Consider the following 19,044-nt stretch of genomic DNA (forward strand, 5'->3'; position numbering starts at 1 on the left):
GCCACTGGAGACAGCAATCAGTTTTTGAACACAAAGCTGCAAATGTATCTAATTTTCACTAAAATCTCTATTTAGGACTAAGAACAGTATGCAATACTATTAAAAAACATATATACCACACTAGGAGTGTTTGTACAAGCTCCAACAGATGAATGCTGTCGTTGTGTCTTTGGGCTGGTGAATGCGTGAGTGGTTTCTTGATCTAAAGCGCTTTGAGTGCCTTGAAGTTGGAAAAATGCCATATAAACCATTTTAACCAACATACAAAAATAAAAATAAAAACAGCACTGACCATTTACAGAGTTTAGTAGCAAACAAAAAATAAAATAAAATTATGTAGTGTTTACTTTTAGAATCAGAATCAGAATCAGAAGACTTTTATTGCCATAGTCTGTGAACACAGTTCACAAACTAGGAACTTGCTTCGGTGAAAAAGTGCAACATAAACACACTGAATAAATACAAATACAAATACAAATAAGGGCATGCACAAAGTTAAAAAGATATGCTTAAAAAAATCAAATGAAATACTTAAAGGGAGAAAATATGTACAATAGCAGCATCAGAACAACAGTGCAAAGTGGCTTATTAAAGTGACCGGTGTTATAAAGTGTCCAGTATAGTGCAGATATTATAAAGTGTTCATGAGACAAACAGCAGAGGGGAAGAAACTGTTCTTATGGCGAGAGGTTCTGGTCCCAATGGACCGTAGCCTCCTGCCAGAGGGAAGTGGCTCAAATAGTCCATGTCCAGGGTGAGAGGTGTCAGCTGCTATACGGCCTGCTCGCCCCCGAGTCCTGGAGACGTACAGGTCCTGTATAGATGGAAGGCTGCAGCCAATCACCTTCTCAGCAGAGCACACAATGCGCTGCAGTCTCTGTCTGTCCCTGGCAGTGGCCCCAGCGAACCACACAGTGATGGAGGAGGTGAGGATGGACTCAATGATGGAAGTGTAAAACTGCACCATCATCTGGACTGGCAGCTTGCGTTTCCTCAGCTGCCGCAGGTGGAACATCCTCTGCTGGGCTTTCTTGATGAGGGAGCTGATGGTCGGCTCCCACTTGAGATCCTGGGTGATGCAGGTGCCCAGGAAGCGGAAAGAGTCCACAGTGGTGATGGGGGAGTCCATCAGGGTGAGGGGAGGCAGGGGGGCTGTGACTTTCCTGAAGTCCACGATCATCTCCACTGTCTTCTGGGTGTTGAGCTCCAGGTTGTTGCTGCTGCACCAGGACACCAGCCGGTCCACCTCCCTCCTGTAGGCAGACTCATCGCCGTCCGAGATGAGTCCGATGAGGGTGGTGTCATCCGCAAACTTAACCAGTTTGACGGAGTCGTGGCTGGAGGTGCAGCAGTTGGTGTACAGGGAGAAGAGCAGGGGAGAAAGTACACAGCCCTGTGGAGATCCTGTGCTGATAGTCCGAGTGTCCGAGACATTCTTCCCCAGCCGCACGCGCTGTCTCCTGTCTGTCAGGAAGTCAGTGATCCACCTGCAGGTGGAGTCCGGCACGTTGAGCTGAGCGAGCTTGTCCTGGAGCACAGCAGGGAGGATGGTGTTGAATGCAGAGCTGAAGTCCACAACAGGATCCTGGCGTAGGTTCCCGGGGAATCCAGATGCTGGAGGATGAAGTGAAGGGCCAGGTTAATGGCGTCGTCCACAGACCGATTGGCTCTGTAGGCAAACTGCAGAGGGTCCAGGAGGGGGGAGGTGAAGGACTTGAGGTGGTGCAGGACCAGGCGCTCAAATGACTTCATGACTTTAGAGATCAAAATGTCAGTTTTACTCAATTTCTGTGAAAAAAAAACACAAAAAAAACAGCTAGGGGTTATCACACTGGCCAATATACAACCTTTTCAAGCCCCGTAGTTGCGGAGGTGTTAACGTTTCATCAGTGGACTTGTGCAGTATCTTTCCTCTCTACATTTGCATACAGCACCTTAGCAAAGACTTAACACACCACTTCTTTATGCTCTCTAGACGTTAATATAGACTGCAGCAGAATTGAATGCTGAATAAGTACATTTTAGTATTTAATAGTCTTCCACGGCCGTGGCTGGCCCACTCGCTGAAAAATATAATGAACAAAAAATAATCACTGTCTTTGGCGTGCGTGTCCCAATGTCCCCGGGAACTTCATATTTCTACTTTTGGTAAATAAAAAGATGTGGGGAAGCTAATCTCGGGAGAGGACGAGCGGGTGGGCTAATGAAACATGTTGACACTGTTGGATGGGGCCCATAATTGAATAAAGTGATTTAAAAGGGGAGCATTACGAGTCTGTTGATGGAGAACACAGCAGTCACTAGGGGCTCCTCAGGGTCTGTATGGAAAAGACTAATTTAGGGGTTTTGTAGCATGTTGTAACTGTTCTGATTATAAATAAATAAATAAATGCATATCCAAAAGAAATATCAACAACAAAAAAATACATTATATAATGAAAACTAAGAGACAGCCTACCAGAATGTGTCTTATTTATTATAAGGTTAAAGTGCAACAAGAGCCTTAGACAACACATAAGAGGAGCACCTAGCTGGAGGATTACACCATCTACAAAAAGACCCCAAAAGGAATACTTTGGTGGAGTATTTGTCCACTGATCTGAAGGTTGGTGGTTCGAATCCCACTCTTGATATAAACATCATTGGTGGAGCGGTCAGATCCACTGACCCACAGGTTGGCAGTGCAATTCCAGCTCCCACAGATGAACACTGCTGTTGTGTCTTTGGGCAAGACACTTAACACATCTCGCCCAGTGTCTGTGTATACTGATGTATAAATGTGTGTGTGAATGAGTGAATGGTTCCTTGATGTAAAGCACTTTGAGTGTCTTGAAGGTGGAAAAGCGCTATATTTTTCAGAATGCCATAAATCTAGATGAAGGGCAGAAGCATATTTAACTATAACTATATATATCATTTGCTGTTGTTTTTTTTTGTTTTTTTTGCAAGAAAATTTGCACAGCAAATTCCGCCATAGAATTATGACCAATTCTCCAGCTCAACTATAGTTATTCTAGAATGTTGTCATTTCAAACAAGTCTATAGGCTATGTGCACAGTAGCGCCCGGCAACTGTTAGTTGGTCACTGTTAGTGTCTCTACTTCCTGTCCAATTTTATCTCTATGAGATTTTTACTGAGTCACCCTAAAATGAATAAATATTTAAAGATAAGGCAGTAGACAGGAAGCTGCAGGTGGATGTCACTGTTAAAACTGTTAAAAACTACACAAATAACTTAAATACTTCACTGGAGGATCCTTCTGTGTTTAGAAAGAGGGATATTTGTGTCTCATTGCTAATGCTAATGCTATTTGTGAAGCATAATAAATATTAAAACAACACCACAAACTATTAAGTATTCTATACAAATATTTTGTTGTCTTCATTTTAATTAATTTAAATTTTAATAGGTTGTTTTATTTTATGCTTCTGTGCACAAAGCCAACTAGAAGATGCAAATTTAGTGCCAATAGTTACCAGCCTGCACCAAATGTCTGCATCACATTTAAATAACATCTTGACTACTGCCTATTGCATTTCACATCATCTGAAGTTCAGACAGTGCCCCCTGCAGATGAGGGTGTTTCCCTCGCACGTTTTCCAGTACAATGAAAGCCCAGCCCTGTCCTTAGCCCCTGAGATCTTGTCATCTATATAATTAGTACAACACCAGCCCCTGCTCTGTCTGTTCTCCCACTGGCTCTTTAGTTTGAATAATTCACTTTACTAAAGGTAGAACATGAGGTGTACTGACAGTGTGCTTAACAGAGCAGAGCTAGTGAAAAGGGAGATGTTAAAGTAGATTTAAAGATTTGATTTTATTAGATAGTGAGATGAACGTACATTTTTAAGTTATTGTATCATAAAAGATGTAGTACCTAACTGAGGCAAAACAGTTTCTGTATGGGTATTTGGATTAAAACTGCTTATGGACAGAATACGGCATAATGCAGCAGAGTCAGGTGGAAAAAAACAAAAAAAAACAAAAAAAAACTAATCTGAAACTATATATATATATATATATATATATATATATATATATATATATATATATATATATATATATATATATATATATATATATATAGTCCCTCTTACATTTATGTAAATGATGTACATGGTTTGTTAGTATCAAAACAAATATGGCTGCTTAAATATTATGTTGGGCTGAAATAACATTGCAGACTTCTGTAGAATCCATGAACAAAGCACTAAATTCTGTAAATCTGAGTTGAGATATGTTTGATTTTGTTCAAAATAATGGTGACCAATGAGCTTGGTCATCTCACATGCATCACTGAAATAAACCTCCGATTGGATGATCGTGTTTGAGCCTGGGTCAACGTGCAACAGAGGGAGTGGTGATCAAACTGATATGCCTCTGTATCTGTCAGCCCTTCACATTCACATAGTGAATAGCAGTTTTTTGTTTTTGTCACACCAATATGACTACGTGTATCATTGATTAAGAGCATACAATTAAAGAATTAAGTAAGTACAGAGCTGTGGGCATTTGCTGGTGGCAGTGAAAATGAGGATTTATCCACAATTTGGCCTTTTGAAAATAAACAATTAAAGAATGCTCAAACATGCACAAAACACTCCAAAAACTACAACTTTTGAGAGGGTAAATGAGAAGGGGAAGCAACTATGACATGGTTAAAGGCTCTGAAAAGTCAATTTTGCAGATAGGTCTGCTTTAATGAAAATTAAAAATATTGTTTGATACCAGTAAAGCATATTATTGTATTCATCATAGTCATGTTAGGAGTTGAAACTATCTAACAGGCCATGCAGATTGTGGTAAACATATAACAGAATACAATGCAATACATGCATTCTGTAGTAATGGAAAAAAAAGAGTAGTTTGAACTTTCACATCACAGCAAGAAGGTTCCAGGTTCAATTCCCCATGTCTGAATCTGTACAGGTCTTTGGCACACTACTCCTGACAAGGATGGATACTGGTAAAGCTTTTAAATGGATGGAGAATTCTAATTTCGCTGGGGACATTAAATAATCTTTTGTCCACTAAAATACCTATTCTCTACCCTGGCTATTTAGAGCCATAAAACCACCATACTCTTGGACTGTGAAGGAGTATAAGAACTAAAGCACCAAGAACTAATGGAGGATATGTGCATATGTGTCTCTCTCTCTCTCTCTCTCTCTCTCTATCTATCTATCTATCTATCTATCTATCTATCTATCTATCTATCTATCTATCTATCTATCTATCTATCTATCTATCTATCTATCTATCTATCTATCTATCTATCTATCTATCTATCTATCTATCTATCTATCTATCTATCTATCTATCTATCTATATATATATATATATATATATATATATATATATATATATATATATATATATATATATATATATATATACATATATATATACATATATACATATGTATGTTAAAGTAGATGTAAAGATTTTATTTTATTAGATAGTGAGATCTTTTGATGGATCCAAATTTATCCAAGCCTATCCAAATGGAGACATTTGGAGAACATTTGGAAAAAAAATGCAAAACCTTTTGAATGCTTCAACCCACAGACATCAATGAGGGCTCTCCTGAAAGCTTACACTTAGAGAAATCTTTATCTGCACAGAGCTCCAAGACAGGAGTTTCTATAAAGGCCTTTTGGTGCATATAGGAATTTTACCTTTTGATCTACAGTGTCCTTTATAGAACTGCTCCAGGTCCGAGAGGCCTCTAGTATAACATGTACAAACATCCACAGTGTCCTGGATTGAGTATTTCCTTTGTTTTCGTCTGTTTTGTCATGTTTAGAACACAAAACTGCTGCAAAACAACAGTGCGTAAACTTACGCACAAATGATGCAAGAAAGGCACAAAGGGAATGGTAACAGGTTAATTAAGATATTGAACACTGAACTATGTTTCAAAACAAATTCCTGAACTATGACACCATCATTCCAACCCACTTTCTTTCAGGCAATTCTATTTTTATAATTATCAAGATTAGTTATTCCGACCTCATCCTCTTTTGTGTGTTGATCAAGGCAGTAAACGGGTGTAATTGGGTGTGTGATTTTATCATTTCAAGATTTCTAGGTGGCTATCTAATGAACCAAAATAATGTTAGCTAGTTAAGATAGTGATGCTAACTGTCTAGAGCGCTCTCTGCTTTCTACAAAATAATGCATAAAGGTGAATGAGGCAGTTAATCTATGCCAACCAAAGATTCTCATATTCAATTCAATTCAATTCATTTATTTTTGTAACGCCCAAAATCACAACAACAGTTGTCTCAAATTCAAATTTGAGCCTAAAGGCGATTCATTTTTAACAGTTTATAGTGGTCCAAATGTATTCCTTACTTACCTCATGCATTCTGAACATCCTAATTATTCACGCTGATGAGTTTATAAGCACTTTTCACAACTCTCAAAGAGAACAGTGAAGTTTTGCCATGACAGTAAGGATAACAACACTAGCATGCAAAAAACTACTAGCATGCTAATGTGAACTTCCTAATTATAGGACAATGAAATATCTTATTAGATACAGACAGTATACATGGGACTTATTTTGACCTCAAGAGTTGCTTATACAATATATCTAGTGTAATCGTGGAGGAAGAAATTGCAGACCAAGTAGAGAGTTGAAAGAAGTTTATATGATCAGATGAATGAAGTTACAGACAGCAGGCACATGCATTCTGTTTCAGAGGAGTTTTCCAGCATTTAAAGCCTCATAAAGGTACTATTTCATTGCAAGTTTCAAGTTTTGATTTCTTTTCTAGATGTATTACATCATTTTGTCATGGCTTTTCTTTCCCTTTTATATTCAAAATAATACACACATACACACACACACATTTTCCAAAACCGGTTAGTTTCAATTATTCCTACCAAATAAATAAATCTAAACTTGTCAGAACTGTTAAAATCAAAATGCATTGAGTAAATTTCATTGCAGAATCGAAGGCATATTACTCAGGCATATATTTAGTTTTGACTGTTCAATGACTGTTCAATATTTTACTATGCTATTCTATTTAATTGTAGTGTAGCTAGCATAAACAGCGGGGTCCATGCATACTGTGTCACCTGGATCTACCCCCTTGTGTTAATTTCTCACAGGGCAGCGGGTGGTTTCGTGCTCGCCCAAGCATACAAGCAGAGCCAATGAGGCATGAGGAATAACATTAGGGGCCCTGGTGTAGAAGTGTGGAGCAGGGAGCGCTTATAGGCAGGTAATGGAACTAGAGGAGAGGGGCAGAGGTACTGTTAGAAGTACAAAACAATCCCATTCCCTAGGCGCTCTACCTGATTTTTACAGTCTTAAAAATGTGAAAAACACAAGAGTTTGGAGTGGTCCAAAGTTATTCCATACTTACCTGATGCATCCCGAACATGCTCAGCATTCTGCTAGCATGCCTTTTCTCATTATCGGACAATCAAATGCTTTCTAATTAGATGCACATGGTGGACATATTTTGACCTCAAGAGCTGCTTATACAATATATCTGTACTGGGAGACATTTTGCTCAAGTACATGGAGAAAATAAGTTGCAGGACCTTTAAAGGAGACATGTTACTTTTATAAGCTTAAGATACGCTTAAATAATTTTTCCTCTGCATTTGACCCATCCTACAATGCCGCTGGGATGACCTGTCAGCAGGAGCAGTGAGCTTCTGCAGAACAGCACTCCAGGATCCAACTCCAGATCTTGAACTACAGGCTTGGTTAGACAATTTTACCTATTGTAAATGTTTTGAGTTAATGGGAGAAACCCACCCAGATGGAGAGAAATGTGCAAACTCCACACACTCCATCTCAGGAGTTGAACCCAAAAACCTCTTGCCATGAGGTGTGAGGTGTTGTTACCTTGTTATAATGTTTTTCTCTCATCATTATAGTTGACTCATTGTACAGTAACTGATCCTGTATTTCCTGCGTTTGATTCTTAATCTAATTAACAGAAAAAATGTTATCTAGCTAAATTACATAACTAGACATGTAATCGAAACTGTAGGCTTTAATCCAGTCATAACCATTTTCACTTACACTCACTCAGTGGCTGTTACTATCAATCAACACCTCTTGTATTTCTTCTGTGTTGTAGTATGGTAAATAGTAAAATGTTTCTATAGCACTTTTCCCCCAATTTTGTGTGCCAACAACCAGATGAAGTGCTCTACATCAAGGAACCACTCACCCATTCATATACCAGTGTATGCAGACTGCACTGCCAATATGTGGGTCAGGGGATCTGACCACTCAACCACTAATGGTGGTGTCGAGAGCAGGATTCCAACTGTAAACCTTCAGATCAGTGAATAAACACTTTACCAACTGAGCTACTGTCTCCCCTAAGCACAATTATATGTATCTTTATCATTAACACAAACATCTAATATACTTGTATAGTGTATAAAATATACATGAAAAAAATATAAATAAAACGTACAATTTGCCTGTACAAAAGATGGTGTGTAAGTACTGAATGTAAAACTTAGCTTGAGGCGTTGGCTCCAGTCCAGTATATATATATATATATATATATATATATATATATATATATATATATATATATATATATATATATATATATATATATATGAAAAAAAAGAAGTGAACTTTCTGGAGGTGGCACATCACCTGCACAAGTCCATGGAAATTGAAAGTTACAAAGATATTTCGGAATATTTTCCATAAAGTTAGATAAGTTAGATGGAGTAAAATAAGATAATTAGAGCCAAAGGAACAATATTTCCATGGAAACAAAAAGGAGCCAAATAAGAGTCAGGTTTGTGGAGATGCAAGCCTGTATACAGTAAGATGCAAGCCTGTATACAGTAAGAACACACTTTTCAGTGCAATAAACAAGCAACACAATTTCAGTTATTATAATTTATTTATTTATTTTTTACAAAAATTTCACATACGGCAGCTTTAATTATTACTTCAATGTCTAGAAATTAACTAAAAATAATATTTCCACAGAGCTGGTGCCAGTATATGTACTGCCCACGGGTCCCATAGATCTGTTACTCCTCTTATCTTCTCTTTCCTGTTGCATCTTGTTTGAATTCTTCAGACCTCTGTGGCCCTGTAGCTTCATTCAAAATGCAACCACATAATCTGTTTTGCTCTAGGACCTGCTTTTTAGAATCTGTTCCCCCCCATACGGTAAAGAAAGTCTAATTGTTTTGGATAAGAACTTTATCAGTACAAATTTCACTCTTGACAATAAAAAGTGTTTAGCTCTGAAATAATAAATAAATAATAATAATAAATATGTTTTTTTATATAAGACAATAGAGTGGATGACTTGTGCTTGTCTCCATGGAGATGTATTATATATATATTAATTTTTTTCAGATGTCCAGGCCAAGTTACATGTCATCTGTGGAGAGGCAATCCTGCTTACAGGAAGAAAGCATGGTTTTCAGACATGGACATACTCGCCATTGGGCACCTTAAAAAAAGACTGAAACAACAAAGTCTTATCAGAAAGTAAAAATAACACAAATGCCTTTTTTACAACCAAAACAATTTATACATACATAAAATTAATAATAATGTTTTGTTTGGTTTTGTTTTTCATCTCTTCCTCACCCTGAGTGGGTGGTCTCATCCTTTTTCCCCAGTTCATGTTCTCTACCAGAGGCCTGGGAGCTTCTGTGCAGTATCTTTACTCTTCCTAATACTGCACTTTTCTGGACTGAGATATCCGATGTTTATTTTCCTTGGATCTGCTGTAGACACTCCTCCAGTTTGGGTATTACTCCCCTGAGTGCTCAGATGACGACAGGCACCACTGATGCCTTCATCTTCCAGGCCTTGTCCTTAGTGTCCTTCCTTACGGCTTGCCTACAGTCTCAGGATTGAATGGAGCCCACCATGCATAGTCAGGAGCTTTTGTGTGTTGTATGCTGGGGTCTTATTCTTACCACTGAGGTCACTTTTTAGGACTTGCCTTACTCTTCTACTTTGGGGCGACAGTAGCTCCGTTGGTAGAATGTTTGTCCACTGATCCAAAGGTTGGTGGTTCAAATCCCGCTCTTGACATGATCATCATTGGTTGAGCAGTCAGATCCACTGATCCATAGGTTTTTGTGCAATTCTAAATCACACAGATGAATGCTGTTGTGTCCTTGGGCAAGACACTTGCCCAAGGACACGACCCTTGCCCTTGCCCTCAGTGTCTGTGTACACTGGTGTGTGAATGTATGTGTGAATGGGTGAGTGGTTCCTTGTTGTAAAGCACTTTGAGTGCCTTGAAGGTAGAAAAGCGCTATAGAAAAATGTGACCATTTTCCATCTTCTGAGTTATTTGGACATGGCTGCTTTCCTTGTTTCCTCTTCAAGGTTGCCATTTGCTTTTCAGGTACCAGGGTACTTATAATTGTGCCCAATATCTGCTATTGTTCCTTCTGGGAGGGAGACCCCTTCTGTGTGGACTACCTTCCCTCTCTTTGTCACTATTCTACTGCACTTCACAAGCTCGAATGATATTCCAGTGTCTGTGCTGTGGATCCTGGTGGTGTGGAATAGTGAGTCGATTTCTCGCTCATTCTTAGTGTGCAGTTTGATGTCATCCATGTAGAGGAGGTGACTGATGGTGGCCCCGTTCTTGAGTCAGTATTCATAGCCAGTGCTGTTGATGATTTGGCTGGGGGGGTTCAAACCTATGCAGAACAGCAGCAGGAACAGTACGTCTCCATCATATATGCCACGTTTGATGTCACTTGTGCAAGTGGCTTTCAATCGAGTTTGCAATGAAGGCTCTTAGAGTCCTGTTGATGTTGTACAGCTCCAGGAATTCAGTGACTTATGTGTATGGCATTGACTCATAGGCTTTCTTCTAAGTAGTCCAGGCAGTGCACAGGTTGCTATGATGGGTTCTGCGGTCAGGGGCAACTGTTCGGTCTACCAGAAGATGGTGTTGGCTCCCCTGGTATCTTTGCCGATGTCCTTCGGTACTGTGGTCATGTATTGATCCATTTGCCCACTTACCTTAGTTGTGATGATTTCTGCCACTGTGATGATGACTAGGCGCTGTTGCTGCAGGAGGTTACTGCAGTCTTCTCTCAGAGCCACCAGCCACTGTGCATCCCATATGCCTCCCCAGTGCCTAATTATTCACCACAATGAGTTTTAAAGGGACCAGAGAGGACTTTTGCCAACACAGTAAAGCTAAGAACAATTACCATGCTAATAACACACCTCCTTATTCTTGAAGTATACAACACTTTATAATTAGATGCAGATAGTACACAGAGCTGCTTTTACAATATATTTGTATTGGGTAAGATAAATTATGGACAAAGTTTGGGTACAGAAGAATAAACACCAAACACTTAAAAATAACTAAATAAAATAAATCACTACAAAACCATTTTATTTTTCTTTGTTGAGACTGAGCCTGTGGTTCAAAGTAGCCTTCGTGTGGAGATTTTCTCACTCTGGCCAAACAAGCCAGATCCTTCAACCTGTATTCAAACACTTTTTTAAATCAATTTTATTGTGTTTGTCCCATCCCCTCCACTCACTTTGTAGTCTGAATAAACACTGCGCTGTCTTTGTACAGACAACAGGCCAATTCAGAGAACAACCATGAGGGTAGTTGGAATTCATTTGCCCACTGACTGTAGTCAGACAACAGTTTTTCACTCCGAATGTGAAATCAAGGAGATGTACTGTCACTTCAAAATGTGTTTTTCTCGAGTACATGGAAAGTACTCAAAAAGATTATTGATTCACTACACAATATCCGTACTTCTCAAGCCCTGGCCACTGCTGTGCACGTGAAGTACAACTGGATTCACTGATAAAAACTGCCATGGAACAAAGCAAAGGAATCGTCCATTAAATTTTGCACTTGTGGAAAGATCTGTTCTTCTTTTCATTTTCAGTATTTATTTATTATTGTATTCATTTATGTATTCATTTATTTAGGTTTTCTTCCCAATATGGGAATATGAACCATTCCTAACCAACACGCTTGCATTATTTGATTTGAGTTTAAATAAACAATAGCCAAAATAAATAATGTATTATAAATAAATAGATAAATAAAAATTTGAAAAGGAACAATATGGTATGATTAATTTATACATTTTCTTTAGCAGTGATGAAAATCAACAAATCTAAAAAAAAAAAAGAAAAAGAAAAAAAGAAGAAAAAATGAATAGTATTTAGTGACTTGTTTTGGAAAATCTCTAGTGATTGTGAAAAGCTTAGAGTGTACAAAAATATGAAAAAAATGAAAATAAAAAAAGGGAAAATATAATACAATGAACAGAGGAGTACAAGAGCGGGAGTTATTACAATTTATGAATCATTGATCACCGCGGACAGCCATTTATTTTGTAGCAGCAGCACTCCGACTGGGGTCTTTTGTTTGGCGGGATTAAATTGGATGCTAAAATTACATGTTGTTAGCGCCGTCTCTGTTGTGTTAGGGAACAAAACAAAGCAGTTAATGAAATAAGCTATCAAATGCGGACGCTTTTCACTCATGGGGCGGCCGAGAGAAACACAGAGACTGCAAATATGCCTGCTGACGAGTGCCTAGCCAAGTTTTTGTTTTTTTCAACACAGAATTTTATCAATACAGTATTTTCAAACCATAAACATTGTTAAAATGTCCAGCTTGACTCTTTTAAAGTAATTACTCTATGGAATTTTACATTTCATTATTTGACCTTACTTAAATGGTCTTTACTCTTGTGGTCAAAATAAGCCCACTGTGTACTGTGTGTGCCTAATTATAACGCATTTAACTGTCTGGGAATTAGGAAGTGTGAGGTTTGCATGCTAGTTGTTGTTAGCCCCACTGTCACTTTTCTCAAGCCTCTGCTCAGAAAGCACTTATACACTTGTTTCTGTGAGTGATTAGGATGCTCAAAATGCAAAAGCTAAGTGAGGAATCTACCAGTGCAAACCGTTTAAAATTAAATATTACTGTTTTTTTGTTGTTGTTTTTTTTTTTTAACTATAAAAATCAGGTACAGCGAAATAAGTCAATGAAATTAAATCGTGACATTATTTTTATTTTTTGTATCTTTTTTTTTTTTTTTCATCAGATAAAAAACATGGTTTAAAGTTCAAATATGGATTAAAATAGGTTACAGTTATGGTTCTGGTAAAGATTATGCAAGTAGTGACTATGGCTATTGTTATGATCAGTCTCCAGGAAATCCGTGTCATTGTATCTCATTGTGTGTCATTGTATGGTACCTACAATAATATGGAAAACCTAACATGCATGTGCTAAGTATGCGTGCTAGCATATGTGTGTGTGCCATGTCTGCATGTGTGCTTCCATGTGCACGTGGGCAGGTACTTATCGCATTATGGGGATTCATATCTTATACACACTCTCATCATGGAGACCTACCTTCTCCTGTATGTGATAAAAAAAAATAAAAAATAAAAATAAAAACAAAAAACAGCATGTAAATCTTTTATTATTAGATCAGTGACATGATTTAAAACTCAGATATGCATAAAAATAGGTTAGCGTTTAGATTAAAGTTAGACTAGTGGGCTAATTATGGTTAAGATTAGGTTCATTCTGAAGGACATTAATGAATTAATTTAAGTTAATAGGCCCGTCAACAGAAATTTGGGGACCTATGTAAGAAGGGTCACATGGGCTGCCCTCTACATATTAGGAGGAGGGTCCAGTTCTGGGCTCCTAACACTTGTGCACAGCATTTGTGTGTGTGTGATAGCATGTATGTGTGTGTGCATGTGTGTGTGTGCTAGCATGCGCCGTGTCAATAGGCCCTTGACACCGAGGAGAGGTGCGGCTTTGCGATTGCAGGAGGGGATTTGTTGAATTACCGGCAGCAGCTTCAGCATCCAGTCCAAAGGATTAGAGCTGAGATGGACTAGGATCCTGAAGGAGATGTGCCCACACTGAGAACCAAAAGGATCAGCACAAGTGGGTGTGTTTTGTGTGCATCTGTGGTTGTGTAAGGAGTGTGTGGTGAAAATAATTGTCAAATGTAAAAAATAAAAGATACTATGGAATCAGGGCAGAGTAAACTCAAGGTCACTAGATGCATTGAAGGCTATTGTAGGAGGGGCTTGTATAATGCCATGCAAAATCCTAATACGAATAGCATTTGGATGAATGGTGACAGCTTACAATGGAAAATGAATAAACCACATTTATTAATTTTGTTGGGTCCAATGTAGTTTACAAAATATAAGAATAAAACAAAAGGGGAGGAGGCCCCAGGGAAGACTCAGGACTATGGTTTTCGGCTGGCCTGTGAACACCTCAGGGTCCCATTGGAGGAGCTAAAGAAAGTGTCTGGGGTAGGGGGGAGTAAGAGAGGCCCTGCTGGACTCCTGCCTCTGTGACCTGGTCCCAGATAAGCGGAAGAAAATTGATGGATGGAAAAAAAACAATAATGTTTTATTTGTAAAAATCCAAGAATATTTGCCAAAAATATAAATAAATAAGTAAATAAATAAAAAATATTAGGTAAGTGATTTTTCAGTTTTTTTTGTTTTTTTGCAAAAAAAAAAAAAAAAACTTTTTATGTTTAGTGACAACCCAAAATCATCAATAACTTTCAATACATTTATATAACAGTTTATTGATACAATACTTGTGCTATTCACAATGTAATATTGTTGTTTTAAGTAGTGTTATTGTTCACAACGGCACAGAGCCAGGGAAGAAATTAAACACAATTGTCTAAAAAAAAAAGGAAAAAAGAAAAACAAGGACAGATTTTGTCATGACAAATTAAACTAAAGTGTTTTGAAAAAAGCAAGGACAGCTTTTTTCATAGTATAAAGAATACAAGTTTGGAGTGCAAAACAATCAAACCTATTATTTTTTAGGTAAATTGAAAGACACATTACAGTAAAAAAAAAAGCTTTAGTCATGCAAATTAGTTTGTCGTACTGCTTGACCCTTCTTCAATTTGAATATGTGGACATTTTTGTCCATGTGAGTCAGGATGGGAAACAGATGTCACCATAAACATCACAACAAAGACCTGTGACATTGTCGGCTCCTTCTATGGATAACTGCACATCATGCTAGGGGGGAGTGTTTTCTTTTTATTTATTTTTTTTTTTACCAAAATGACTACTCAATGCTGCTGAATCCTATGCGGATCACAAATTAAGGAAATTTATTTGGAGAATGTAGTAAGTACAGAGGATCATATGCTGGTGACAGCAATCCGCTGTCTTGAAAATATCCCATCGTAAAGATTGCTCAAACGTGCACAAACCACTCAAAGCACACAAATATAATTTTCTGAATGATGAAAATTTGGGCCCATCACCATAGCAATTACCTATTTAAAAATAAATATTATATTGTTTGAAAGTCATCAAAATGTTGCATAAAACAGGAAGCTGAAACCCATATAAAAAGAGAGCAGAGTAGCTCCACTTGATTTAAGTCAATGTATTAATTGTACTTTAATTGCATTGCATAATTAAAGATACACTGAATATGGTAACTTCAGGTTGTTATTTGGTGGATAAAAATACAGAATTAAAAGGCCACCTTAAGAACCATGTGTTGACTAGGTTAATTGAGTTTGTGATTGTCAAAACTTTAATTACAAATTATGTGCTAAAATATCAATTCAAATGCTTAAGTTTAAACTGCTAAATACATGACAATTGAATGCTAAAATACATGGGGAAATAATTGGAATGGAATTTATGTTCCATTAAAAGCTGAAACGCATTTATATTATAATTTCAAAGGACAAAGAAACATGAGCTGAAACTTGAATGAAATAAATCATGTAAAATTGTATTTCTTATAGGCTAACGTGCATTTTATATTTTATGTTTTGAGGTTTTTTGCTTGCAAAAATGACCCAACCATTGAATGAAAAGAAGTACAAATTAACTGAAGTCTGGTCGTTGGAGTAAATCCCTGCTAATTGAGTTGAAGCCTACCTCTTTCAAGTTTGAGACTTGCACTGTAAAATAAACCCAACAACTTCGACTTGAGTCAGATGTAGCCTTCTACAATCCAATATGCTCAGAACCAAAAAATAAAAAATATCTGAAATAGACTGACTATATAAACACAATTTAAAAGAAACTGTGAGTCTGGTAACCAATCAGCTTGTGAGTGCACTTTATGTGGGAAGAAGTTAGGCTCTAACAAGCTCTCATGTCTCAAGGAGCAGGTAAAGTCGTGCTGCACCTTCTCAGAATAGTTTTAAACAGTGAAGCAGGAGAGAATTAAAAAAATATGGAAATGTATTTATGAGGACTGAAAACCTGAAATTTGAAATGCATGGCCAAATGTTCCTGTGGCTGTAACCTTTAGAAAAACAGCATGGGGTGAATTGGGGCTATGTGCTAATAATAAAACATGTAGAGAGTGCATTGTGGAAGGCATTAATCAAAGGAGGGAAGAAAAGTTAAGTTTGTAAAGGATTTTTTGGCACCCCCAAAAAAGTGGAGTTCTGTCATAAAGTTAAATAAAGGGACAGCTGGAAATCAACTCCAGTTTTTAACCAATAATTCACAAAACCTGTTTCTTTTATCAAGTCATTTTAGCTCAGTATTTAAAGAAGACATATTGTGCTTGAGTCTGTGACATAGTTATAATCTACAACACTTGTGGATTATTATGTTTTAATTTGCACATTTTAAATCAGAGTATTAATTTATTAAAACGACTTAATAAGTTAAACAACTGTTAGAGAACTGCAGTATCCAATGGGAGCTAATGTTGCCATAGAAATCATCATAACAAAGAGAAGATAGCAGAGCTAACAGCAACTAGCATGCTAACGGGGCGACAGCATGCTAGTGGGGCGACAGTAGCTCAGTTGGTAGAGTGTTTGTCCTCTGATCCGAAGGTTGACATAAACATCATTGGTTGAGTGGTCAGATCCACTGATCCATAGGTTGGTGGTGCAATTCTAACTCACACAGATGAATACTGTCTTTGTGTCCTTGGGCAAGACACTTAACCCACCTTGCCCTCAGTGTCTGTACACTGGTGTGTGAATGGGTGAGTGGTTCCTTGTTGTAAAGTGCTTTGAGTGCCTTGAAGGTAGAAAAGTGCTATATTTAATGAGACATTTGAGGGATTTTGACCAAATACAAGTACAACATCTTTAAAATAAAGAGTTAATAACTGCATGTGAGCAGGTTTCTATCTAATGTATCTTCTATGTATGTGTGTGTGTGTCTGTCTATTCTATCCATCTTATCTATCTCTGTGTGTGTGTCTATCTATTCTATCCATCTTATCATCCATCTATATTTGGATTGGAATTTACTCCAGTATATACTATTAGTTTGAATATATTCCATTTATTACATAATGTTCAGGAAATTATGCATAACTTGTAGTTAAAACAAAAGTATTGTCTTTGGTGGTCGTCCAACTTCCTGTGCACACCGCGCACTTGGGTAGTCAGTGGACGATCACATAGCAGCAGCAGCTTCATTACCCTGCAGGACTTTTAAGAAATATTCACCCTCCTGGAGGTTTATTATTTTTGATTTTTGATGTTTTTTGTGTTGTTTTTTTTAGAAAGGAGCCATCTGCATTTCACACTAAAAGGCCCATGAGTCATCTCCTAAAATAAGTCCCAGTTTAAGCCTGTTCTTCCGGCGCTCGCTTCAATCAGGGTTCAATGATATCACCCATTTCCAACCAGATGATTCATATGGGTGAGGAGGGGCGGTTTGCTGAGAAGCATATTTTCTTTTATTTTTTTTAAATACATACATTCTTTCTTATGAGCTGATAAAAAAAAAAAAAAAAAAAAAAAAAAAAACAGTCAAAAACATCATAAAACAGTTAAATATTCAGCATCATGAAAACAATTACTTTTAACTTAACTACAACTACTATTACTACTACTATTCTAGTAATCTTATTCAACTAGTAAGTTTGAATGGTGCAGAATAACTGTGAAAGATCTTTAAATTAAATCACCTCACCCCCAGGGTCTGAGTACACAAGTTGGTAAAGTGTCTTGTCCAAGAACACAATTCATGTATGGTAGCTGGAATCGCACCACCAACCTGTGGGTCAGTGGATCTGACCAATCAACCAGTGATGTTTATTTCGAGAGCAGGATTCAAAACGGCAACCTTCAGATTGGAGGACAAATGCTCTAACAACTGTTCCCCATAAAAAAACAAAAACAAAAAAACAACAACAACAACAAAACAAAATAAATAAATTAAATAAAATAATTCTACCAATTAAAATATATGTTTGTGAAATACCACACACTACACAACAGTTTTTCTTCTTTTGTATCACATTATATAGAGAAAGGATGGATTAGTTCCTGGTGACACAGGATTAATTAATTCACTTCCACAAGAAGTTCCCACAAGGCACTTGGGCCGCCCAAACAGGCCACCCTTTATTTAATTCACCCATTCCCTTTGACATACTGAATAATGTAAAGCATATTAGTCCAGAAAACCAAGAAAGTTACTGAGCACCACTTCAGTATATAAAATAAGAGAAACACCTCACACATGCACATAAACAGAAACCATACTCTTAGCATTAATTAATTTAACTTTAATTGCTTGTCCTTTGCACGTATTTGCATTTTATAGCTACTCTAACGAGCAATTAATTCAACTTAGATTTACAAGTTGGACTTTAATGCCTTGTTAATGCCCCCAGGCCTGCATATGTCCATTTGCAATTACATTCTTGTATCTTGAGTTTCATTAGTAATTAAAACAGTAGCATTTCATTGTATGTCCCCAAAAGCCAGTCTGCCAGATAGTTAAACATTCTATTGATGCAGTGACATCAAACTGGGGGTGTTGTAATCCCCACAAACATAATAATTTCCACAAAATGTAATAACAATTTTCTACTACAACATAATGACCGAATTACCGACCAAATTACGTTTGTGGGTGTCCCACAAACATAATAACTTTCCTCAAACCTAATACATTGTTTATAGTTGAATTAAGAAGTAATTTAGCTTATAGTATCAGAAATTACACCTAAACTTTTGACTTTTTCACAGGGTTCAGTAAATACGTTTGGAACTTAGCT

The 19,044-nt window shown here is 37.3% G+C and overlaps 1 protein-coding gene across 6 annotated transcripts in view; it reads left to right on the forward strand.

Annotated features, from left to right (window-relative positions):
• Nucleotides 1–19,044, forward strand: part of nrxn2b (neurexin 2b) — a 1,142,582-nt gene that overhangs the window by 260,505 nt on the left and 863,033 nt on the right. The window lies entirely within an intron of this gene.

This window comes from Periophthalmus magnuspinnatus, chromosome 18 (genome assembly GCF_009829125.3).
Source record: "Periophthalmus magnuspinnatus isolate fPerMag1 chromosome 18, fPerMag1.2.pri, whole genome shotgun sequence".
NCBI lineage: Eukaryota > Metazoa > Chordata > Actinopteri > Gobiiformes > Gobiidae > Periophthalmus > Periophthalmus magnuspinnatus.